Source organism: Nothoprocta perdicaria, unplaced genomic scaffold, assembly GCF_003342845.1.
Source record: "Nothoprocta perdicaria isolate Ctin4 unplaced genomic scaffold, notPer1 scaffold_188, whole genome shotgun sequence".
In the NCBI taxonomy this organism is placed as follows: Eukaryota; Metazoa; Chordata; class Aves; order Tinamiformes; family Tinamidae; genus Nothoprocta; species Nothoprocta perdicaria.
This window is the reverse complement of record NW_020455071.1, coordinates 976128-1003005: the sequence shown is the minus strand read 5'-3', so window position 1 is coordinate 1003005 and position 26878 is coordinate 976128. Positions and strand designations below refer to the sequence as shown.

Sequence of the window (26878 nt, the reverse complement as noted above, 5' to 3'; positions counted from 1 at the left end):
TTTGCTTTTTACATTCACACCTCAAAATACTTAGTAGCTGGGTTTATTTTACAAGTAAATTAACAGCTAAATTAATTAAAAATTAACAGSTAATGCAAAATAGTGTTTTCTATTTAACCATAAACAAGTGGTAATAATTTGTATTTATTTTATTCTACACTAACAGCATTCATCTTGAATGGGGACTCCCCTTACTATTTCTGCAAAAGCCAGCAGAAGATTGTTAACAGGTAAGTTAGCTTTGTATAAGGGTATCACTATTAGGTGTCACATGGTTCAAGTCTATCACAGAGCAAACAAAAATCAGTCTGCTTCTTTTATTGTTTATTTTTTGTAAATACTATCTTATGCAATATCTGCTTACCACATACCACATCTTACTGGACAATCTGGTCCAGCTCTAATCCTGTCCCGGGGAAGATAATGGAGCAAATGCTCCTCAAATCTATTCCCAAGCACATGAAAGACTAGAAGATGATTAGAAATAGCCTGAGCAGATTTACCAAACCAGGTGCAGTATCACAAGTGCCAAAGAGAAGAAAGAGTCACTAAGCACAGCCTGGCACATGGTTACCTTTGCTGCAAGAGCACACTGCTATATTGTGCTCAGCCTTCTGTCCAGAGGGACTCCAGGTCCTATTCTCCAAAGCTGTTTCCCTATAGCTGGCCCCAGTGAGATTACTTCAGCTAAAGGCAGGACATGGCAGGTTGTTGATGAAGACTTTATGCAGTATTGGCATCAGTATTAACCACTGGGAGATGCCACTAGCAATCAGACATCATTTTGTGTCACTGCTGACACCATTTTGAGTGTGACACTCCAGATAGTTTCCACCCACTTTTGCACCCACTGTAATTCCGTATCTCACCAATTTGGTCATAAAGACAACACAGAAAAAAACAAAACAAAATAAACACACCAAAGATCTTGCCAAGGTCAAGGTAAACAACCTCCACTGTCTGCCCTTTGTCCACACATTCACTCTTCTCATTGCAGATGGCAATCAGATTTGTCAGGCATGGTTTTCACACGATATGTGCACACTGCTTGTTTTCAATCACCTTCTTGTCCTTTATCAACCAGAAAGGGACTACTGCTTCTTGACTACTATCCATAAAATACAATACAATACAAATACAGTTAATTGATCTTTAGTTTTGTCTTCTGGCAAGGCAAATACCTTTTAAATGCTACATAATATCAGGACCAATAAGTAAGCAGTATCATTACAKCCACAAAACACTGACAGTAAATTATAACTGAGTCCTATCTATTCACTAACAGAATTATGTGTTTTTCTGTATGAAAATGTCTAAACTTGATGGGACACCTAAGCAGATTACCTGTATCAGAGTACCTTCTTTTTTGTTAGAAAAGTATTTGCTTCAGCTATACAAAAATACACAATTATATCTTCAGCTTTTAAATTCATTTAAGAAGTCCTGCTCTTTCAGCAGTTTCAGAAAACATTCTGTGTAGATTTATATTAAGCTCAAAATTCAGAGGAATCTGTTCAACATAGTCCACAGAAGAACTGAGCTATGGAGCTTATGGTTTGAGGCTATCAACTGAAACTGAGCTTTAATTAAAAAGGATTTGATTTTGGAAGGGCCTCAAAAAACATTTAAGAAATCTGTTGTGATTTGCCAACTTTAAAGTGAAATAACTGTACTATATGGATATTATCATTTTTAAATTATGCTTAAAAAATAATAGAGGTGAAATCAGCATCAAACAACAGAGATAGCATCTTCAAAACACAAGTGCACTAACAGCCCTTCTGTAGCATGTGAAATACAATTGCACCAGTTTTCAGCTATTAGCTAAAAAAGTACAGCACTGCAGGATACCAGTGGGCTATACTTTCACTGTACCATCCACTCATGCTGCCATCCTTCAGTTACACCTCTAGTTGTTTGCAGGTACAGCATACATTGCTTGTAAGACGTATCACAGAATTACAGAATGGCTGAGGTTGAAAAGGTCCTCTGGAGATATCTAATTCTATCACCCTGTTCAAACAGAGTTGTCCTTGTTGCCCAGAACCCTGTCCAGATAGTGGACAAGATAATGTCCACCTATGAGAATGCCGTGGGAGACAGCACTGAAAGACCTGCTGAAGTCAAAGTAGACAACATCCACCGCTCTCTCCTCTCTGCCTAATCACTGCATTATAGAAGGCTTTCAGGTTGGTTAAATACTATTTCGCCTTTGTGAAACCATGCTGAATACTCCTGATTACATTCTTATCCTTCACATGCTTAGAGGTGACATCAAGGATGCATTGCCCCATGTCCTTTCCAGGGGCCACAGGGAGACTAACTGGCCTGTAGTTGCTCATGTCCTCTTCCTTGTCCTTCCTGAAAACTGTAGTGTCACTGGGGTGACTCTTACATTGCCATAAAGTTCTGTCTCTATAGAAGGCTACTAATTTTGTTAGTACACATCATGTAACTTTTATTTTCCACTATCCATTACCTAATACATCTAACTCTGACCTTGGCAGTAACAAATCACACGTAATTATAACCAAGCTCTACAGTCCAATGCAATGCTGCAATACGACATAGTTCCAAGGCAAATACTTGGATGCTTTGATCACACTCGGACAATCTCCCTCACCTTAAACAACAGCTGCTACCCTACCTAGCTTTTGCTCCACTCTCATTCATGCAGTGCAGCTGAATCTCACACAATCAATTTAGGTGGAAGCTAAATTCACCTGGAGACTAAAGCATGAGACTTGGCAGATAATTGAATTTTGCTGAACTTGAAGTTCTGGAAGACCTGGAAGAAGGAAGTCACAACCTTCATTCTGTTTTAATGAAGGTTTTTGTCACTGAAATTACTCTTCCTTAGAGAGATTAACTGTTCTATAACTTTCATTAAAGTTTATAGATGAAATCCTGGCTGCTTTGAAGTCTATGGAAGACTTCCAAAAACAGTTAATCAATGCTAAGTTTTACAGTACTCAAGAAAAGATATTGTAGGGTTAAACCCATGCTATGGGAGTACCTCAGAACAGCTTATCTGTCTGGCTCTATAGACATGATGGCACTGTTTTAAAACATGTAACACCCATTCCATATAATACATCACAAAAATACTCCAAACTATATATTTGTAGAATATAGCTTATACATATTAAAGTAACATGGGCAGACATAAATTAATTACCATTATTAATCATAGATATGCAAGTCACAAAATCTTCTGGTGTTTAAAAGTATACGCTTTGATTAATCTTGATTATGAGATGATTGTTTTTTCTATTAAAACAATACCACTGAGGCATTTTCATGCCTTGTTTGCCTTGGCAGAAACAAGTGTTTTAATAGGGACTGATGAGATACAACATTAGTGAACATTAGGTGCTTGTATAGTGTACCAGTGCTAGCCCAACAGTTATCTAGATAATGGAAAAAAAGAAAAAAAAAAATCACTTAAGTCCATCCTGATACCATCAGGCAGAAGCATATAGCAGAGGAAGAACACATATCTCAGAATTTCCAAATTATTGTTCATAAGTTTTGAAGAATTTGTTGAGTAAAATCAAATACAGAAATAAAATAAAATAAAATAAAATAAAATAAAATAAAATAAAATAAAATAAAATAAAATAAAATAAAATAAAATAAAATAAAATAAAAACAAAAACTTCTGCATGAAGGATGTGATTAAAGTAGCATTTAGGTAATAATGATTTTGATCCTGCTGGAAATCAGAGAGATGTTTTCTAAAGCCATAAAAAAATTACCCTTTCTTCAGGATTAGTAAGAATATTTAGTAGAAATTAGTATCTCCTGGATATTTTTTTCAGAAAAGGATATTATAGTTATCAATTTACAAGCTGACATGCAAAAAAGGGATTTGTCTTAAAAAAAAAAAAAGCAGGAAGAAAAGCAATGTATGTGTGAGAGAGTAGAGATTACACAGTCAATTCGTATCAGTAAGTAAAAGCTTTATAGAACAAAACCTTAACAAGAAAGGATTCACACAGAGAAGGAAAATTGTTTTAAGACCTGCACGGGGCAAGAGTAATATATCATCTATTCTCTCGCAGCATTTGTGTCATAAAATAAAACAGGATTTTGTGGAACTCCCAGTGTAGGGCATAAGGAGTACTGGCAACATCAAGATAGGCTGTACAGGAAGCCATGAAAATTGGACATGTTTATCTCTGTAGTTTCTTCCGTGGAAATACATGTGAACAGATAAGAATTCGACTCCAATAATTTCTTCACTTATAAAGAGTCTTTTCCCTTAAGAAACATTTTCCCGCCTTCCATTTCCAAATTCAAAGGATCAGATTGTATCCTAAATTATTCCAAGATTCGTATCCACAGMATACACTATGGATCCATTTCTGCACTATTACACTGATCAATACAGATGCACAAGCTAGATTCAGAACATAAACTATCTCATAAACTATCTGGAGCAGACACTTTTAAGGCTTTATTCCTAGTAGTTCTTCCATAACCAATTTTTCTCAGGTGCCTGATATAGCTGTAGGAAATTAAGACAGCATTGGTAAATATGTAAATCCTGGACTCTCACAGAGTATTTGACTGAGAATGTGAACGAGATCAGTAACTGGCCAATAAAACTACTGCCTATCACCACACGCTGCAGTGTAACGCTATTCCCCAGATACCCTACAAGGCATTGGTAAGAATGTCCAAACATTGACATTCAAGAATCACATTATGACTGGATTACTATCACATCTTTAGGAAAGCCATAAAGTAGATCTACTCATGAAGACTGAATAGAACCTAAACGGCAATAAGGAGTATGTAAGTGATAATTTACTAGTTTTCTTTTTAAAAAATGTTGCCAAACCACTAGCATTATCTTATGAGCATAAGTGTCTGGTCTGGTTTTGATCTCACGATATAAATGAGAAGAACCCTAACAGAAGGCAACTATGAAACTATAAAATCAATGTAAGGAAGGTCAGATTAAGACCTTCCACATTTACCATTATGGGTGTTATTCAGTCTAGGCATTTGTGGTATTTTGGATCATCATCATCATGACGTTCTGTGCTTCACTGAAAACGTGTGCTGAATAAACAGTGGAAGGATGACAGCTTAATATCTGGCAGCATTTTGGGAAAAGTCAGGCCATATTTTTCATTTCCAGAGCCAATAAACAGAGGACCATCCCAAYTAGTAGTAATCATTTCAGTGGACTCTTTTCACGTAAGACCTTGGCAAGGGTCATAGCACTTGAGCCTTTTCTGTTACTTTTTTTTTGTTTGATTGATTTTTTTTACAATAGCACTTATCAGCTCCAAAGCACAGCAGAGAGGAAACCAGTAATGGAAGTGGGAAACACAAGGGGGTAACAAGGTTTCCAGGTTTCTTCTTTTCTCCTTTCTTTACAGCTTCATCCATCTTGTGTACTTAATTTCAGAGTACATACTTCAACCATTATGTTGGCTCCTTACCAAAAAGCCAAGCTTGACTTTCAACCCTAAACCTTGCCACACACAAAAGTAAAGTAGTTACCTTTGTACCATGGCTTGTGTCAATTCTTCCCATGTAACAGTGGAAAATAACAACTCAGAATCTATGGACCCAGTTTTAGCTTCCTGCATTTGACAGCTCGATCCTTAGAAACTCTCAGCACTGGAAGTTATGAGAACGACAGTTTCCTTCTGTAGATCATCCTTTCTGACAGTGCCAGGTTTAAAATCTACAAAGCATCTTCTTGTTTTATAATTTAAAGCTTTTATTGTCAATAACCTGACTTCAAGCCAATATTAAGTCATCAGTACAACCCTCAATAAATACAAGATCACTTACCAAATAAAGTTTCTGTTGTAGTCAAAAAGTAGAAATAGGTGCCATTCCTTACCATTCCTTTGGTTCCAGCCCAGTTATTTACTATAAACTTATCTTTTACTTTATTTTTATGGTCAACACAAATTTGTATGAGTACTCAGAAATCTGCTACAACACAACCTCGGTTCCCTCATCAAGCAAATATATGCAAATCAGATTTTGCTATATCAAGCTCTCCATCTCCCATTTTGATACAGCATAAACTGTAAGAAACCTATTAGCCTAAATCTTTGCCCATATTGGCTAAGAACTCTAGCCTGTAGCCTTTACTCTTCCAGGACTGCAACTGCGTGTTCTTTCTTCCTCAGACTGTGTCTTCCAGCACAGCCTGCAATATGACTGTTCTTACTCAGATCTTCCTAGTAAGGCCTAGTTCCTTTTTCAGTGCATGGCCAAATACCAGCAATAATAATATTATATTCAAATTCCCCAAAAGCAAAGTGCCCTCCTCCCTTAAACATATTCTTCCTTCTCTGTACTTTCTGCATATTTCAGCTACTCACTGCAAGGCAGGCATTACTTACTATGTTTTGTCTTGAAATATGCTCAGTATGACTTCAGTGCTTAACAAAAAATAATGCTTTGGATAAGTGAGAATTAAGCGTGCAGTCATGGATCAGTAGAGTACTCTTGTGCTCTGACTAGCTGAAAGACTTCCATTTCAGCACATTTCTATAATAATAATAATAATAATGAACTCTGCACATCTAGAGTCTGCTTATCACGCTGAGATTTGACCAGATATTTAATAATTGTACCAGAAAGGTCAATTACTTTGCTTGAGATTACTCTTCATGAGGACAAAACAAGATGCATTTGGTTCAACTTCCTGCTACCCAAGGATGCCTAAAGTGGAGCACTTGATTTGTTTTATTGCACTTCAAATYTGACTGCAGTGGGTCACTTGTAGGAATACTATAAATGCCAGTTGTTTCTCCTCATCGGGGAGGACAGTAAAGTGCTTGGGTAATTGTACTGAGCTGAGCAATGGCACTTCTACAGCCAGCAGGCTTATGACCTTATCAACAGATTCAAAGCTCTATTACAGCCCAAGAAGTTCCCCACTTTCTGGGGAAGGCCATGAGACAAAGCTGCTTCCTCGAAGTACTGTACAGCAAGTGCCTGATAAAGAGCAAAGATAACTAAATACACATGACTTCTAGAGAATAAACCTAACTGACCTAGGTGACATGTTTGAAAAAGTTTATGTCTACCTGCATATACTTTGTGAAACTAATTCATTCTTTTCTATCCTACTGATATATGTATTAATATTATATTAATATACATACATAATATATATAGGCTAACAGATATTATAATTTCCCAGAATAATACAAGACACAATTTTCCCARTGGTAGTTCTTTCTCACTGGTAATTCTTTCCCACAGCTTTATAAGAAAAAGAATATCAGCTCATGTATTCACAACATTGTGGCAGAAAGAAGAAACAAAATATGGACCTCTGAATGTTATTTACATCATCTAGATCAGGGTTTCTAAGTGTGGCTCCAAACCATTTCTTCCAACTGACTATACATGGTACTTTGGTTTTAAAATGTAGCATAAACAGAACTACTCTAAAGTAAACACAAAGAAAAACATGGTTTCATCTTCTTAACTGCCATAGAATGTTTGCATAATTTAAGTTAATGTCTAGTCACCTAGTCAGAGTGCAGCACCTTAGTGTTTTCATAGATTGACACACACATAAAATATTAGACTTGTAGATTTATCTACTTGTAGGGAAGATAAAATATATATTGCTGTCTGGTCTGCCTTGGAGAAGAGTGTTTTCCCTTTCTAGCAATAAATATCTCTGCTCATGAGTGAAACAGATGAAYTAAAAAACTATGCATAGGAGTCAATGCTTCGGGTTGCCTGTAGATGCTTCTAGTTTCAACAACAGGCAAATATGATCAAGTTTAYCTGAAGAGAGATAAACAACCACTTTGAACACAAGGCCTGCAGAATTTCAGTTACAAATCTAAAAGCAGTAGTTTTTCATAGGCTTCAGAATTTCACTGGGAAAGTGATTAGTATGATTATCATTAYTATGAAAGACATGAAAATTAGATAAGAAAAACAATGTAGAAAAATACTTTCTTGGCTCCACTTCATGTCAACTTATTGCAAAAAAAAAGAAAAAAAAAAGAAAACAAAGGTGTTTGCAAGGAGAACAGTGGAGGAGATGCAAGGAGAACAGTGGCCAGATTTYGAACTAGGTAGCTTACCAAAAATTAGCACAATCTCTTTGTAAAATATGATGACTCAGTCATAGGATTGTGGACAGATCATAAAATTCTTATGCTTTGCTTTAAATATTCAAGTATTTTTCTTCTAATTCAGCAGAATCATTACTGCTAGTTCTACTATACTTCGCTTTTCCTTGATTAAAAAACATTTCTTTTCCAGATAAATTTTGTCTTCCTCAGTTAAAAGACACAAACAAAAATACACAAACGTTTTGTTTTCTCCTTAAGAGCTCAATAAACTGCAATTACACCTGCAATGTTTTTTTCTAACCAATTTAACATTATTAAGTGCATTGTGCATTTCTGAGATTTGGGGAGGCAGAGGCTAGKAGTTGGGAGGATTTTTTTCCAACCCCCCCCCTCCAGTTTGTCATAGAAAGTCCTGTTGTGATTGATTGGAGATTAATAATCGTGACATCAAGTTGACTGTAATACAGTTCTTTTCTAGGAATGTCATGTTTATTGCCTCGAGTGAGCTGCATCAAATTGAAAGTCCAAAAAAATTATGTGCCAAATGCTCCTGTGGGCACAATTCGTCACTCGCCTTTTTCCAAGCCAGTGACATGCAATTAAAATAGCATCATATAAATAGACATAAAAAGTTTGAAAATATTTTAATTCCTCAGAGATGAACAACTTGGACAATACATTAAAGTACATTTTCATGCTGTATTGTACTATAATATTTGGGTGGGAAACTGATTTGAAGAAAAGCACTAATCTATGGAGTTTGGTGCTGGAAGCTCAGTATTTCAGATCTTTTTGCAACATGAGATGATTCAACTAGATTTTTTTCCATCAGCTCTGATTTGTATTTTTCTACTAAATATTCAGTCTTAAGAATAATAAACCAATTTGTTCTGACACCAAAAATGTAGATTCAGAACCTAGTTTGCCATTAATTTCTTTGAGAAACTGTCGTAGAGAAGTATAAAATAACCCTTGTGAGTATCTCTATAGTTCCCAAAGGCCGAAAAGAAAAGCTTTTTCAATATATACTTTCATAACTTTAAATAATAAAGTTGCCAGTGAATCATCTTGCTAGAAAAATGTGCATTTTCTTCTGAGCTCCAAAAAGGACAAAGCACAATTCAATACAGATATCAGGACACCAGAAACCCTGGATCTGTTCAGAAGCTGCTTCAGCCCACCTGATTTTCTAGTGACCCAAAAATATAATTATTGAGGTGGTAAGATCTTTGTGACATATATTGACGATGCTGGATGTACTAACATTTCAACATTTGTTCATTAGACTCTGCACATTAACTTATCTCATATACCTGGAATTTTGTAGGCAACTAGCAAGCAACCATGTTAACTTTTCTGTCATCTGCTTAAAGCATATCTCACTTCTGTATACTCATTTGGGGTGTTTCAGTGGCCTTCCTAATCGCAGTTGTTTTTTCAAGATCATCTTGAACCTTAAAAAAATTATTCTATGTTCAGTGTCCACAGCAACATTCTTCTCTGTGAGGCAGATTATTTTGTTAGTTGCTATATCAGATAGTTTGCAATTCCATTTTAGAATAATATTTCAATATTACAACCTAAGTATTGTATATGTACTCTGCTAAGCTAAGGCACATTCTGTTATTCTCTCTCCAGATGGGTTATGTTATGCACTTTCCAGGAAAGAACAGTACCAAGTGAAATTTCCAAGTCATTTTTTTGGAAGAAATGAGTTGCAACTGCTGATACAAACTCTGCACCTCATTTATACTAAAAGTAAATGCTAAAACTGCATGGCTCTCTTCAAACACCTAATTTAAGAAGAAAAAAGTTTCCTCTCCAATATACTGAGCTAAGCAGATGCATTATTTACGTATCTCCCTTGGAAGCATTGGTTGGAACAATCTCAAGAGAGTTCGTTCCTGAGGAATGGAAGAAAGCAACAACCACCCCTAACTTCATGAAGTGCCAGAAGGAAGATATTCATGGGAAAGTGAGGGAGCAACTATTCCTGGAGACTGTTTCCAGAAACATGAAGGATTGGAAGGGGATCATGAATATTCAGCATAGAGTTATGAAAGGGAAATTCAGTTTAACCACACAAATAGGCTCCTGTGACGAAATGACTGGTTTAGTGGATGAGGGGAGAGCAGTGAATGTTGCTTAGTTGGACTTCTGTAAGGTTTTTCATCATCACCATTTGATCAGTCTCTCCTGCACAGGAAAAGATGCGAATAAGGTATTGTCTGATAAAGCCTGCTCCTTCTGTTGCATGCAGAAAACTAGACAACCTAAGAGACAGAGACCATCCTCCCACTTCCTCTTAGCCTCTTCTATTTAGAATGATTTACTACTCCACAGATACCCGGAACAAACCATTTTTTGCCCAAGAGCACTGGACAAATAAATAAGCACAAATGAAAAAAAAACACTCTGCATATTTTCTCCCTTGAAACTGGCTGTAAACCTTCAGAGAAGAGTGGGATATATTTGAAACTCACCAAAACTTCCGCAGTCTTCAACACGGAGGCCTAATTATAAGTGTATCAGAGCCAAAAGTGGACCTCTTGCCCACAAGAGATTAATGCTTACAGCTAGGCATGGAGTTGAGAGGGAACAAAACTCCCACATTGTGGAGTCTTCCAGTTAGAGGGCATGGGAAGGACAGTACTGAAAGAGACAGAATGTTTTAATAAATAAAACTAAGTAGATATAATGTTTTTCAACCAAAAATATGCTTCTTGAGGAGTCCAATTTTAGCATGATTGAACTGCTACTAAAACATTACATACTGACTTTGCTAATGATAGTTTCCATTTAGAAAACTATTGCTACATAAAGTGAACAATCTTTTATACATATACATATTTAGATTTTCAAATAATGTCTATCAGAAAGCTTTTAAAAGCATAAAACTTGGCTAAATGTATCATACATGGGTCATGACAGCTCATCACTGACAAGAAAATCATCATCTATGTACAATTTGYTTGTGTTTCTGCAGAGTCCAGCATCAAAGGAGCTACAGATTCACTGGTAAGTCATACACTTTTCTCAGATTTTTTGTCAACAATCCCTTCTGAATAAAGAATGGATCACCCCATTAAGAAAAAATCCCAAATCCCTTTTAGATTGTTGCAGTCTTACTGGTGGGGGAGAAGAGGGAACGGAAATGACCAGAGCTGTCTTGTATTTATGATTATACTGATGAATACTGATAAATTTAAAAAGCAAATGTGCTTTTGATATATGGGCATGATATATGGGCATTTGGACTATTTGGATATATGGGCACTCAGACAGTGACCAAAAATGGATGTTAAAGAAAAAAAAAAATACAAACAAACAAACACATCTCTTCTAGGGCTGGAAGAGGGGGAAGAGACATAGACACCTACTCAAAAATCTTCTAAAATATGGGAGATATAAAGCTCTGCAGTTGACAAAGTTGACAGCTCTGGCTCTCCTGTCATCTCTTCAACTCTCAGGATTGCTAGGAGACRCATCCAATTAATCACATCTGTAAAGAGACTGCATTAAAGAATGGCCTGTATCCCAGGCAAATAGAATCTAGACATTGAAGCATTTCAAACTCAATCTGTATAATTACATCAAAAACTAAATGAAAGCCAATATTTTGTAAATAAGAGAAATATACTTCATATTTACACTCATCAGCAAAGCTGGAACTAAAGTTGCTGTTAATAATTATTTGACTAAGTCATCATAATGAATCTCAAGACCCATTTCTGTTCACTTCATGACAGCACAAGTGACTATGCTTCTTTGACTATGGAGGAAGGAAGCATGAGGAAGCTGCAGCATGAATCACAAGGCCATAGTAACACTAGTCTCTGTAAAAGGTACTTATGGGAGAAATCAGCTTTTTCGATCCCTGCGATAAATCTGTGTCTGCCTGTACAAATATCTGAAAGTTCATTCATTCATTTTCATCTAAAAGTCTCATTAATCAGTATTTTTTCCAGGAATATTGCAGCAATCATCTGATCAAGGAACGGGTAAAACTTGTCATATGACTTGTTTAATCCTATTCAACTAAATAACAAAGTTCAAAATAGCAACTGTGAATCATAAAATACTGTCAATAATCACAGCTTAATGAAGAACACCAAGTGCATATTTATACAATACAGCTGAAACAATTCTCCACAGTTTTGTGGGCAGAATTCCTCAGGATAGAAGTTCAAAATACATATCTTGTTCTAGAAAAAAAAAAATAAAATAAGCAGAGCACTTTTTGGAAAACCTCTGAGGTTGTCATGCAGGATTTCTAATCCAAGTATTGTCAGAGGTAGTAAGGGAAGTCAAATGTGAGGCGAGTTCAACACAGATTGCTGAGCTGGTCCGAAGTTTCTTTTTTTTCTCAACTTCACGTGGATACTTTAAATTCTYATCTTTATCCTGATGAATGGAATAAAATGCCAAAATCTATAAAGTCAAAACCCTCAAATTTTGTCAAAAATTTTGTTGGTTTTTCAATTTATTAGATCATCRCTTCTATCTCCTCGCCTGTGATTGCAGGTACATTCATTATTTTCAGTACTTAATTTCTCAATGAACAGGAAGATTTGTTAACTAACAATGCTTGTAGACAATCATGTGGTGGTATATACCTGAAATTAAGATGACCAACAAAAGAGAGAAACCTGTAWTTCAATAATTAACCATTTCTAGTGCAAATGAAATTTCCAAGTGGCATATTCATGATAATTTACACTTGAGGCCAGATACATTAGCCACAAGGAAAGAAAGAAAGATACAKGACAGTCAAAGAACTACTGATGCTGAAAAAAAAAGTCAGAAGAACAATATAACTCTGAGCATTGCACAGCTAATCCCAATAAGCAAGGTATTTACTGAGCAGCAGAGAGTAAATTTCAACCTCTATGGTTATCAGTTCACATCAAAGCATAAGGTCTGATTTTATCTTTCCTAACAAGAAAAATGTTACTGATCTTAATATTATCAGCTCTCTTTAATAATGCAAATACATTCTCCATGTGACCTCTTGCAGAAGCGACTGCCACAGGTTGAAGCACACTCTGAACAGAAAATGACTTCCTCTTTTCCATTCCAATTTTAGCTGGTGTTCATGYCTATGATCAACACAGTATGCATTTATAACAATTACCTCTGGAATACAAGAGAACAAAATTATATCACACTTCTGCTTTATAACTTAGCTAACAGTTTATGGCTACATTTATATATCATCTCTGAATTCAGGATTGTCTACAAAGTTTTACAGATGGTTTTGCTTTCTCCTGAAAAAAAAATAGACCTAATTACATAGGTCTGACAGATGAACAACCATACGTGTTTTCTTTGTTATTGTTGGGGGCGTTTTTTTCAAAGGCAGAACATTGGATCATTCAGAGAACTTCCCAGAACTCTGAGCTTCTGAGCTAATCATCTTAAACATGGAATGAAACATAAAACTTTACAAATATTGGTTTTGTGTCTGCTRGCTTCTTTGTGGCTCCATCACTTTCACCTCCATAACTTCTGTGTAGGCAAGTTAACCTTCTTCCAAGTCAGCTTTTAGTTCTTTAAATAAAGGACATTTGATTACCTTTATTGTCCTTTAAAAAGGAGAGAATACACGTACAGAAACATGAGGCTACTTATCTCATTACAAGTCCTTTTAAGGAAAGCTATACTGACTGATTTTCACGTTCTGACCTTATGAGCACATTTACTTTACCACACTGAAGAAGTCATCCATGAAGGCATACAATTTAAGTTACCTGCAAAACTCCATGACACTACATCCTGATCAAAGACATTAAGTGGAATTTAAATTCTCAGTGCTTTCCTGAGCTTTTCAATTTATACCATAGCATAGAGACAACCTATGCTGTCTTCTTGCTGAAATCCTTACCTTCTTTTTCAGATAATTTTAAATGCTCTACTTATTGCTAAATATGTCTTCCACTACTATAGAAAAAATATTTTTCCACACATTCTTCACTAATGCAGAAAGATGACCAAAACAAAACCCCAAACCCCTCAACTCTGCCTGCCTGCAAGAGTATTCCACAAATCCAGTGTTTTTTGGGGTTATTTTTTGACTAATTTTCAATACAACTATGTACCATCTCCACTGCAAACTTATCAAAGAATCAGGAAATAACATTATTTCAGTCATTTTGAATATAGAACAGTTGGCATCTATTGAGGCTTTAAAAGACAGCCAGAATTACACCTCCATAYTGTGTATCTATATGGTGAGAGAAATCTTACTTAACTTATAGATGTTTACATTATAGAAAACTAATCTGACCTCGGCTGTTTAGTCCCCTTTGATAGCTATCTGAGAGAAATAAGCATTTTTACAATGAAATTTAGAATGAAATGAGCTGGTGGGAGCAAAGGGACGAAGACAAGCATTAAGAACAAACAGGCAAATGTAAATTGGCAAAAGCTACCAAAAAGGTTATTTTGTAAGTTCAAATAGAATTTGGAAGCACATGAAATGACAAGGCTAATGAAATCAACAACTAACGTGTTTCAGTTTTGAGCAATTAAGCAGAATTAACAAACAAACACTCTTTTAAATTGTATACTATAGTCACCTTTGCTTTTCTCTTTCTTACAGTTTCTTATTCATACAAAAGCAGAAATAATTTACTGGCTTTTAAGTAGTGTTTTGACCAAGGTCTACCATGAGATCAAAAATCAACTGTTTCAAAGGACTCTTTTCGATTTAGTTCCTTTCCCTGTTGACTCCTGAATCAAGAGCAACACAGGAGAGAGAGAAAAGTGGTAGAATCATGCAGTCTAATATGCAGTACTAGATACACACAGAAGCTAAAAGCAATTCTTCTTTACATATCCTCAGAAAAAAAAAGTGCTTAGTTCCTTCATTTCCTTTGAATGGCAGCTATGCAGGTGGATACTTGTAAATAGTTAAGACTAGAGAGGAAACAGGACTGAAGCAAACATGCAATGTTCATGACACAACCAACATAAAACAACTCATTTCTTCACAAGATAAGAGTAATTCARTCACCTTCCAAAGGGACACTTGCAGGGAGGATGATATAAGTGGGCTATCTGCTGCTCATGGCAGCACAAATAATTGAAAGGAAACAAGCTGTTCAGAGATAAAGGAAACAATATCATTGTTAGGCCAAAACATCAAGTTCTAGATTACCATACTGTGAGAAATATATCTCCATTCTCATCTTTGCAACAGAACATGGATTTGATTTGCTTTTGTGAAGTTTCTACACACTTACTGCTTTCCTCCCTCCGATCTAGCAACRGATCTATCTGAAGGAGCTCATTCTGGAAGAGGAATTTTCATGACTTTGCACATCAATTTGTTTTACTTTTTCCATAAACACTTATTCCATCACAACTGCATCCAAAATTGCATTCAAATGTTTTGAAACTCCATAGTATGCATGTTGCTATGGTCTATGAACAGCAACAGGTAAAGGTACTTCAACACATTTTATTACCCMCGCTGTCCATTTCAGATTAGTCTATCTTTAGATTACTATCAAAAGAGCATTTTATAGGGACCTTCACCTGCAGATAGGCTAAGAATAACTAAGATCAAATGCTGCTTGGATGCGATGAAGCAAACAGACAGCATATTTGCCTATTTTCCCTTATGTATCAGAGTACTGCATCACACATCAGTGTATCTGCAAGGTTTCTGGACTTGCTGAACAGCRCTAGCAGTAAAGAGGTTAATAAAGACAGTGCTTGAAGGGTTCACCATCCTTTCAGCTGTTACTTAAAAATATGAAATACCCACACACTATTGAATTTTCTTCTTAAAATAACAGACAAGAAGAAACATTGTCTCACTTAACTAAGGACATCTATACTCAATTACAAACTTTCCCTATAAGCAGGCAAAGGCCCCATATTTCTGCAGGACAGGATACCAAAACCTTCAATACAGTCAGGCAACTAAAGATAACCAAAGGAATGAACACGATATATAACAAACATACTTTTCCACAGACCAGGTTGCCATGTAAATGACATTTATGTAAATGCAGTCACCATTTCTTTTGGTAAACAAAGCTTCAAAGCTTTCTACTGATCATAAAACTTAGTCTTTTAATCGTATAAAATTGAAAGAATGAGAAAATAGGTGATGATCTACTAAAAAGCTACACAATGCTCTTGAGCATCACTTTGAAATTATAAAATAAACTTCTTAAAATTAGTAAGGAAGACAAATGTAGTTATTCAATTGAGGATGGGGAAAAGAGAAAATAGAGGGAAACTTTCCAAGAGAATCTGTTAGGTCTTTGGCATAGAACAGTTTCTCTAGGAATAAAGGAAGAGGTGGACAAAAAKGTTTCAAATACCATAAATTACTACCATGATCAAGATGATCTCATCCACAAAAATAAGCCTTTAAAAGCTTTCATGCATAACACAGAATGAGATATCAAAAATCCATAACAGGACCYGGCCACTAACTGTATGAAATTCTTAACATGATCCCCAGCTTTAGGCAGGTGAACCACAGCTCTGGGGCTTGGTTTATAACAGAAACTAAGAATGTGTGGCATCAGCATATTTCCTTCCAGATCAGACTGAAAATCTCTGCTTATGTCAAAGTAAACATACTTGATGAGCACGTACAGTGCTGGTCAGCTGRTTAAAACACCCTTGATCATTAGATACTTCTTTATCCAAGTAGAAAGATTTTCGAAAGAACTCATCTATATACATGGATCTGCAGTATGTTACATCTGGCATAATGCATGCACAAAATCTTGTTCCCCCTGACAAACATACCTGTTCTTGTCTCATCAGCAAGAGAAATAAAACAAGTATTGATAGAAAGGATGAGTACAGTTTACCCTTGTTAAGAGTACTTTAATAAATTTTGTATACAGTATGCATTACAGAAAAATATCTTTTTTTATATTGTTAAATAAGTTCATATGACAACATTTCTGCAGGAAATGGGTCACAAAAATATTGAAGCAAAATATTGTTAGAAGTGTACAAAGTGAGAAAAGGCATGTATCAGGGTTACTTTATRTTCCTAAAGAAAATAAATCAACAGAAGTTAGTAATGAGATCATGCTATCCAATGAGCTTCAGGCTATTAAAGACAAAAAGAGCTGATGAGATATATTTTCTCACTGAAAAGGAAGAAAATATTTTCGTATGTGTTCAGCTACCTGAACATTTTCACAAATACTGACACTGGTTTTCAAGGGAGGGGGAGGAAATATATATATAAAGATAGAAATGTCGATCTTGTAATTTCTGTGTAGTTTTAGAATCTAGATATGAAGCGTATTCTCCACAGTTCTAAAAATTTTCCACTGTTTTTGGACATAGTTTCATGTAAAAGGAGAACAATTTCCTCAGGTTCATCATCTAAGTATATACTTAGCCATCTAAATTATTTATTTTTACAGATGTTTAGGATGCCTAAAAATGTAAGAAACAACTTTGGGAATGCCTATACCACTATTCCATTTATTCAGCTTCCTCACATCTAAATAAATAAATGAATTAAGATTTAAAGATTWAAAAAAAAATAGAAATATCATGAACTAAGATGTTTTACTGAATGAATAAAGCAAATTTGGGAAAAAAAACCACTCTCAATATAAGCACAATAATAATAATTCCAATTCTCTTATACACTATGCATATTTTAAACTTTCAAATTTAACTTTTTTTTTACTAAACCAGTCTGATTCTTTGATAGGAAGGAGTACTTCAAGCAATTCTTCCCTGAATGTAATTATATTTTGAAGGGTAATCTCAACTGTAACTACAGTTTACTATAGAAAGGGGAAAACAATGTCATCTATATAACATCTGAAACTGCTGCAATTTACCAACAATATAGTACAAAACAGTGAAATAAATATTTCAAATATTAAGAAGAATAGAATACTATTTGAAATCCATAGAGTAAGAAATACCAAACACAACCTACAGCTCAAAACAGTTTTCTGAATGCTTCAATAGCAACTGAACTAGTGAAGCAGACAACTGGAACATGGCAAGATGGAACAGGAAATGAAATTGCATGCGATGGTAAAATGGCTCAAACTATTGAATAAATATTTCCTACCTATTAACTCAGAGCTGGTTCATCCAAATCAATTTGCAAACTAATCACTTTTGCAGATTCAAGAACCCTTCAGATTAAAAGGTGATGGCAAATGCATTCTTGAAGACTGATTCCTATTTAACATTCTCTGTATGGAGGCACAACGATATGAAGATTACATTTAGTAGGAAACGAGTGAACTGAAAGATGAAACTTAAAAACRTTGTATTAATCTGATAAAAATGTTGTATTAATCTGATTATTATTTTTCTGAAAGCATTAGGGTATACAAATATTTAAAGCAAATTGTTTCAACTTACTTGGCAATATTTTTGCAAAATATTTTATAATTCACTAATAAAAAATCTACTGAGCATTTTTTTAAAATACTAGAGTTTCCCCCTTTTTCTCTACACATGAATATACAGAGGTTATGACACAGTAAATATATATACTTTTTTTTTTTCTTTTTTTAATAACATCTCAGAAACTGGTGGGACTTCTGAGYGTCAACTATATTCAGTCTGTTTAATTGTGATAGCAGTGATCTACCGAATGAATAATTCTTGCCCAACTTTGGTTCAGTTTTGATTTAGTTTAGTGTAGGTAACAGGCACTGTATTCCATATGAATTCCAGAATAAAATATGATACAGATGAACATACCTGCTCCACAGCAATATTTTTCAGCTTAGAAATGGGTACTCAATACCAATTTTATTACTAATAAGAAATAAATACCGCATTTTACTTCTATAAGTTCTCCCCTGCTGAAAGGCCTCCCAAAGCTTTTGTTACAACAATTAGATGAATTTTTTTTTCAATATTCCTATTTTCCTCTGATTATGATCAAATGGAAGGTATTTTTCATCAGCCTCAATGATGCTAARAGAGAACCTGAAGTAATTTTTTGTTTGTTTTTTTCAAAACAAATTAGTGAGTGGATTCAAAGGAAATCTTTTCATAACTCAGAACATACAAAATAGCACAAGGAAATTTGGCCTCAGCTTTACTTCTGTGGCATGTGCCTGAAAAAGCACATCTATTATATTTGGTCTTTGGTTAACTACCTTCTCCTTCCCCCCTCACATGGCATGGCTACGAAACACACTGCTTTGAAGTGTTTGCTCCATCAGTCAGTTTTCTACTGCAGTATTTGTACTTTAACAGTTGAACATCTTTTCTAGGAACATTTCTTTCTTTCTCTCTTTTTTTTTTTTTTTTCTTTTTTTTCCCCTCTCTCTCCCTTTAAATTCCCTTTGTATTATTGTAGAGTTCGGCTTCTTTTCTATGCCTGAATCTAACCCTACTTTCTGAGCACCCCTTAATTACATTCTTTCCATTCTGATGCTTCAGTATTGCCTTATTTGCTTTGCAAGTTACCGAAGATTAGATTTTTAAAAATGCATATTTCCAAAAAATACAAGCAGAAGCATGTGCTTTCATAACCAAATACCATCTTTTTAGTTACATTTTGGAAAAGAATGGCATATATGAAGAAAGACAATTTTAAGAATCTTTAAAAGCAATCTAAACTCAGCCTATCTTACAGCATGATATTAGCTTTACCGGTCTCAGTAAAGAGAGTACTTTTAACAGCCTTCACCTGGCACCTGAATTGTAGCAGCAAAGCCATGACACCATTTGCACCTTGAGCAGCATTTTGTGTGCATATTAGCACACATAGGAGTCCAATTGGTCTCACACTCTTCATCTTCATTTCTCACGGGGGGATCAYTGTGCCTGAGCAGTTGCTTTGCTCTTCTGCACCAGGTAGAAGGTATTTGTGCACACCAGCATAGGTCTGACATAGGAGACCATATGCATCTGTCAATGCATAGGAGCAGTATCTTTGGGCAACCAAATGTTGGCAGYGAAACAAACCAATTTCCTCAGGACAACCACAGCTCCTTTGCAGCCTTTGATTAGTTCCACAAAAAGCAAAACTGGCTACTTAACTCCAGTGCTTCCCAAATCCCATGAGTTTTATGGTTTATATTTCCTGCATGACTGCAAAATCAAAAAGCCAGCTGTAAATAAAAGTTTTTCCTCTCCCATGAAATAAGCCAAGAAAAGGGGCCTGTCTTGCGATTCCAAGATAGGCCAGAAGTTGAGCTATTTTGCAAGTGCCCTCCCAGGAGGAGGCCAGGTCATCACACCTTAGATTTTTCCTCACTTAAAAATAGCTTTGTTTCTGTCACAGCAGCATCATACATGATACTGAACAATGAGTACCAGAGAAAAAAAATCAATAAAAATCAATCAGTGAATTTTGTGATTAAGTGCTTGATAAACTACCTCACAAATCAGTTGTTTTAGTCCATTCCCTGACAGATTAACAGCAGCAGGAAAATGCTAGCACAGTGAACTGCATACTGCAAGAGACCTCAGCACTTAGAAGGGAAGGAGAAAAAGTACAAAGATCTGACTGTGGGAAAACAACGCCTGCAGGCATCATTTCATGCCTGTAAAATGCTTTGAATGGGATGACAGATAGCACAAGTTACATCTCTTGCAATGTAGATGTGCACTTCACCTAGCACAGAGAGTTACTGAGAAATACTGCCCTGAAATCAATGACTTTTTTTTTTTCTTCTCTCGTCTCCCCTCCACTGCTAAAACTGGTCTGATAATTGACCTAAAACACCAGCTTAGTAGATCTGTTTTATGGTACAAGAAAGATTATCAAAAATACTTCTGATATTATTTTCAACAGAAATAGGTGAATGAGTCTTCTCAGCACCTAAATATGCATTTTTAATCAATTAATAAATGATGAGGTCAGAAGAAATTAGTTCTCCAAACATAATGGGAACTGTTTAAGAAGCGTGACCCTTACACTCAGCTGGGCAACACCACTAAAAGTCAAGCTGGTTCATAACAAAACCCTCAAACTCAGGGGACTTGGCAGGCTCAGCAGAGCACAACAGAATCCCAGCAGGTAGTTGTGTTGTATGGGAAGAAGAGGTGACACCAGCCCATGGAGTTTGCAAGCTGGAAGCACAACCCCATTTCTGGCCCATGTGGAGCAGCAGTAATGAATGAGCAGCATGATATCTCTCATACATACAGCAGGTCAGTCCTCACTTTCAGCCTATTAATCCATACTTCAATCAGTTCTTAATTTCCAGAAAAGTTACAGAACTAAAAACCCACAAAGCTTAAAATCCAATCCAATCCACTTTAATGAACTCTCAGGTCTGAAAACAGCCTGCAAAACCACAGACTCTGTAAGATTTAAACCACTAATCAAACCAATTAGCTTTATTTATGAAGCACTCTTTAGCCAGCATCCTAATTAAACAGCAACTTCCTGCAACTCCAGTAAGGAACAAGGCACAGCAGGTGTTACTAGGTGAGCAGGCTACACTTAAGTGTCCATCTCCCCAGCTTCTTTGTGAGTGTTGATTTTGCAAGAGTCTCTTAAGAGTGCATTAAAACAGACATAGCCTGGAAATGCTTTTTCAGCATATTCACTAACCAATAAGGCTCTGCTAAGATAATGAAACTATATTTAAGGAATTAAACAATCTAAGAAGTAGGAAAGAAAAATTCAACCTTTTGTTTTGGTCTGTGTCTTTAGAGGACCCAAAAGAAGGCAAATAGACTAAACAGCTGCAGCTATTTTAAAAAACCATACATCAAAAGGATGATTTTACCACCAAAAGGTTAAAGATGGGACTTCCCACTAACTTCCCACAAGTTTAGCAGCATTGACTGAACACTGGAAATAGAAATTCCACATAAACTGAGTTCTCTCTTCCTTTTCTCAGAAGTATAACCTCTGCTTTTTGAAAGTACTCTTGCCTTTTGGATGTAGAGTCAGTATTCTGAAAATTATTTTAAACACAATGAATCCTTATTCAGAAGCTTATCCAGAAGCATTTCCTTATTGCTTCAATAACACTCGTTTGTATGCACATGCTGGATAAAGAAAGTAAAATCTGTTTCTGTAAAATTGGTGTATAAAATAGGAATAGTGTCATAAGTTCAGAAAGCTAAGAACTTGCAAATTAAACGTATTTTTAAGTCCTATACAAGATGTTGCAGAAGTTACACTACCTATTGTCTTTTACAGTTGAAATAAGTCATCCTTTTCACCTTTGCTTCACTTCACCATCCACTTTTTAATATTTTTTTTATTTACATAAAGTCAGATGAAATAAAGAAGGTCAAAAGGCCTGCCCAGTTCATACACCCTCAATATATATGTCATGCAGAAAGTCTTTTTTTGAAACTGTGTGCACAACTTCATTTCTTTCCTTTGCCCTTATTCTTTGCCCTAACCTTGCTACAATATAAATACATAAGCATGGTGTACAGCACAAATACACACATATTTGTGTATGTGCATGTGTGCATGCGCAACCTTATAAAACACTGAAGCACAAGGAATTCAACTGGCAAGGCTAAAATTCAGTAGCAATAACCAAATTGCAACCAATGACTAAGAAACAACTCACTGGAAAGAACTGCTTAACATCTTATACAGCAAGCATCTGTTCTCATGCAAGCACATCTAACTAAAAGAGAAAGAGGAAAACGTCAAAACAGGATGATTAAAAAAATGCTATGTCAAGAATAATTTTGTAGCACTTATCATGAGGTTTCAATGCATATTTTGAACCAACTGCCATCATATTTTGATGCATTTCAGGCCCAGTCAGGAATATGTTTCCCATATTATACAACTGGGTGCCGCAAGACTAAGTATTTTTAAATTCTATTGTTTAAATATAGCCAAAACCAAGYTCAAAAAATCATCATATATTTTAATACAAAGGCTCCTGTGAAAGCCTCCAGCCTCTTCTGTATTAATGASTCAGAAAGCCACATTAACTCTCACACTGAGAAATCTGGGTATTTAATGAATATGTAGTATTAGCTACATCATAACTCTAACAGAAAGAYAGGCCACTGAAGGATCGGTTTGTGTTTGCTGTAAGCCAGTAAACTGACGCTTCCACCCCACAGTTACACACTGGGGATAATCTTTAGAAATTCTAAACTAATCTTTTTATAGATCAACCTGCCACCAATCATAGTAATTATCACTTCGGATAATGCTTTCCAATAAATAAAAGGAGAGGAGGAGAAAATTGGACTAAAAAAAAGACACTCCATTTGACATCCTGATATCAGAAGAGAGAATAGAAAGCAATAAATACACCCAAATTCTAACTTTGGCATTCAACTTCAAGAGATACTTACTTGGCACTTCAAACTCCAGCTGACTTCCAGGGATTCAGAGAGAATCAAAAGATTCTCACCTCTCAAGAGAGATTGTTTACATTTATAATTATTAAGGGTTAGATATATCAGAGTCTATTAATTTAAAACACCTTTCTTCATCTATAACTCCAGCATCCAAATAATGAAGTTGGAACCTAATGCCAAATCAAAGAAAACTCCATGGAAAGATGAAAGTACTTAAAAGTACACTGGTACAATGCCTGAGCTTATTTATCCTGCAATTGGTATCTGATGCTTTCAGCTGTCAGGCACTTATCGCAGTATCATTTATAATCTGGAAGTACTTCAGGATGTCAATRAGAAAGAATTCAAACTCCAGTTTAAAAATTAAAATTCCAGATCATGGCCCCTAAATACTGCCAGTTTAAAAAAAAATGCAATAAATCAGTAAGTGAAATAAGACATCTGCTCCTGAAGAGACCTAAGGCTACCAGAAACCTCACATTACAAGCACAACCCTAGAGCAAGAGGCTCCTAAGCACACATCTATAATTGCTTCCTTTATATAAGGAACAAAACCAATTCAAAAAGCAGCAGGATGGTACCCCATAAGAAAAATGCATTTGCACATAACAGCCAAATTTTAGAACTGTTTTTACGAGTATGTCAAGGGCACTTAGACATTGAGATAGGTGGTAGATTATCATGCAATATAAATGAAAGTAACTAGCCCCAAAAAAACAAAAATGAATGAATAGGCAAAGAGGAAAATAGAATAGAATAGAATAGAATAGAATAGAATAGAATAGAATAGAATAGAATAGAATAGAATAGGCAAATGAATACAATCTAAATCTGAACCACGGTGTTAGATTCAATTTGCGGTGGGGCTGAGGGTTGGGGAGGGAAGGAAGGTTTGTGGTAGAAAGTGGGCCAGGGCAAGATCAAAAATAAATAAAATGATATCTACAGTTTGGCAGGTCAAGCCCGTTATGTGCCAAACAACTGCAGTTTGAAAGAGCTTAATAACCTGTCTGTGTTTCAGAATTCCCCAGTTGATCCACTGAATGCACTGAAGTTCCTGAACTGCTAAAACTRAAGGCCAGTATAAAACAACTTTATGTGTGTTCCCCTCCAACAATTCCTAATAAATCGCTCACAGAAAGCTATTTCAGGAGCTTATTAGCAATTATCTTGTGAGGTGGGAGAAGAGTATAAACAGGCTTAGAATTTAGARCAGTTTCCTCATCTAGAGAGCTTCTTTTGAGGTCACAGATACAATATGGTAGGAAAATAGCATTGAAAAAGTCATGCTCTCTTTTTGCAGCTTTCCTGTAGAAGGAAGGAAGGTTTTGACCCCCAGGAATAGCAGTTTATGGCCACTGAATTCTCGGGTTCTAAAGTTGAAAGAAACCCCAAACACTAAGGCATGTGTTGCACTTAATATACAGATGAACAATTTTTGCTAGCTCCAAAAGGAGTTTGCCTAAGTTTGGGCACAGCCTACAGTCCTAACTGTACATAATTTTTAATGGAAAGGTTCTGAGACCTCTGCCCGGAGGAAAATACCAAGCAGCTTCATGCTTACACCATCAGTTACACYACAAGGTCAATGGAGGATGTGTTTACACTCTGCACTGAATCTGAATATATCTATATATAAAATATAGATACACAAATATATATATGTACACACAGAGAGGATATAAACCAAGTCTTTTAAGCTATCATACCTCTTATGTATTTAATTACTACTTCAAAGTGTTCTTTGCAAACTGCATTTCATGTGGCCCAGCCACRTTCAGAATAAAATTACACTTACTTGATCTACACAAAAACAACACACTTGTATACAAATTGCACTTACAGCTGTCACAAGGGAAATTGAAAAGTACTTCATATTGTAAGATGAACATTAATCTTTGGGCTTAGCACACTATTTAAGTATTAATTGGTTTTCAGATTGTATATATCTCTAGATATGACACATTTTACTAAGAAAAATAAAAGCAAAATGCACAGATAAAGAACTATGGAAGAASAGAAGAAGTCACATAAGTGGCTGCGGCTTTATAGTGTAATTTCCTAGAATGGGTTAAGGTTATGGATGGTTGCAATATATTACTTTATGTGTTACAAAATTCATCAACTGAGCTTTCCCTTATACTTGATGGCTACACTAAATACACCAGTGTCAGCAATCAAAGAGCGGAAACTGAAGGAACTGAGCAGAGACCACTGAAAAGAGACCAGACTTCCAGAAAAGGTAATTTTCTCCTATTTGGAAGTGTTATTTCATGCTAAACTTAACACATTGTTGTCCTAGCAATCCATTTCCACCTTACAAGTTATCCTACAGAATAAAAGCAGGAAATCCACCTCTCCTACCCTGTGGTTTGATAGCAGTTGCAGAGGCAGAGACTGTCCACCTTACTGATCTCACTCTTATCCTGAGTAGCTACAGCTGCAAGATGTACATGCAAAAGCAATGGGGGATGTAACAGCTGAAAGGAGCTTGGGATGCAATCGCCCAGAGACTGTTTCTGATCAAAGCTATATAACCATATGGCTATGCCACATGCTGATTCCACAAAAAAACAACTGACCCCTCCAATCCAAACCTTCCACTGCCAACTAGCACAAAAACAGAGYGCAACAAACATTTTGCACATCTCCTGATCTGGGTTGATTTGGTTTTTTTTGTTGTTGTTTGTTTGTTTTTGGTATCTGCTGTGACTGCTATAWGTTTTTTTAGTGAATTAGGAAATCCACTGCTGCAAAGGTGCAGAGGGAAGCAGGGAGGAGGGTGGAAGGAAATGGGAAGATATGGTCCCTTCGTACTGTTATTCTCATACTATGTACAAACAGGACTTGCATCCAGTATAAACTTTCATTAAAAGATGATTAAAGTAAGTTAATTATGATTACATAATTAGTAAACTTTTTACTAGTGAATAGTTCTCATCAAGTTATGCCCATACACTGTTCACTATCAAGCTGAAAAGCTACATAGCTTCTGCATTTATCTACCTAACAATCTGTACATGAAGAAGGAAAGCAGTTGCATATAAAACTCAAATTTTTTTAGACCTTAGCTAGATCACAACTAACTGTTCACTGAGAAGACTTAGGTTTGATTCTACTATATTCAAGTTTCATGGAAAAAGAAAAACAACAACAACAAAGCCACCCCCACCTAGAAATCATGTCAGATAGAGCCATTGGCATTTAGAATTCAATTAAGGACAAAGGCTTGAGAAATCTAAAGCATGAGTCTGCCACATATTGAACAGAAGATTCTGAGTCACCAACAGGAGTCAAAGTTCAACTGGAGGAGTTCAGATCAGCTCCAAGCAATTATGCTTTCTCCAGCTTTCCCTGGACATTTATCTGCATCTTTCTCGCTAGTAAATTGGCAAACACAGCCAGTAACTTTTCCTTGGATTTTGCATAACAGAAGAACGGGAAGGAGTCCTGGGTAAACATAAGCTACTGAGGAATTTTCACCACAGACAATATGGAGTTCAGAAATCCTGCCCCGAAGGGAAATATCA

General features: G+C 35.8%; 1 long non-coding RNA gene across 1 annotated transcript in view; it reads right to left on the bottom strand.

The window, feature by feature from the left end:
- Window positions 1-10098: 10098 nt before the first annotated feature.
- LOC112945363 overlaps window positions 10099-26878 on the bottom strand; it is a 71967-nt gene continuing 55187 nt past the window's right edge. Inside the window, exons 3-5 of the long non-coding RNA XR_003248996.1 lie at window positions 11459-11580; window positions 10562-10730; window positions 10099-10274 (exon numbers count right to left, since the gene is read on the bottom strand). This is a non-coding gene — a long non-coding RNA (uncharacterized LOC112945363). The remainder of the gene's footprint in view (window positions 10275-10561; window positions 10731-11458; window positions 11581-26878) is intronic.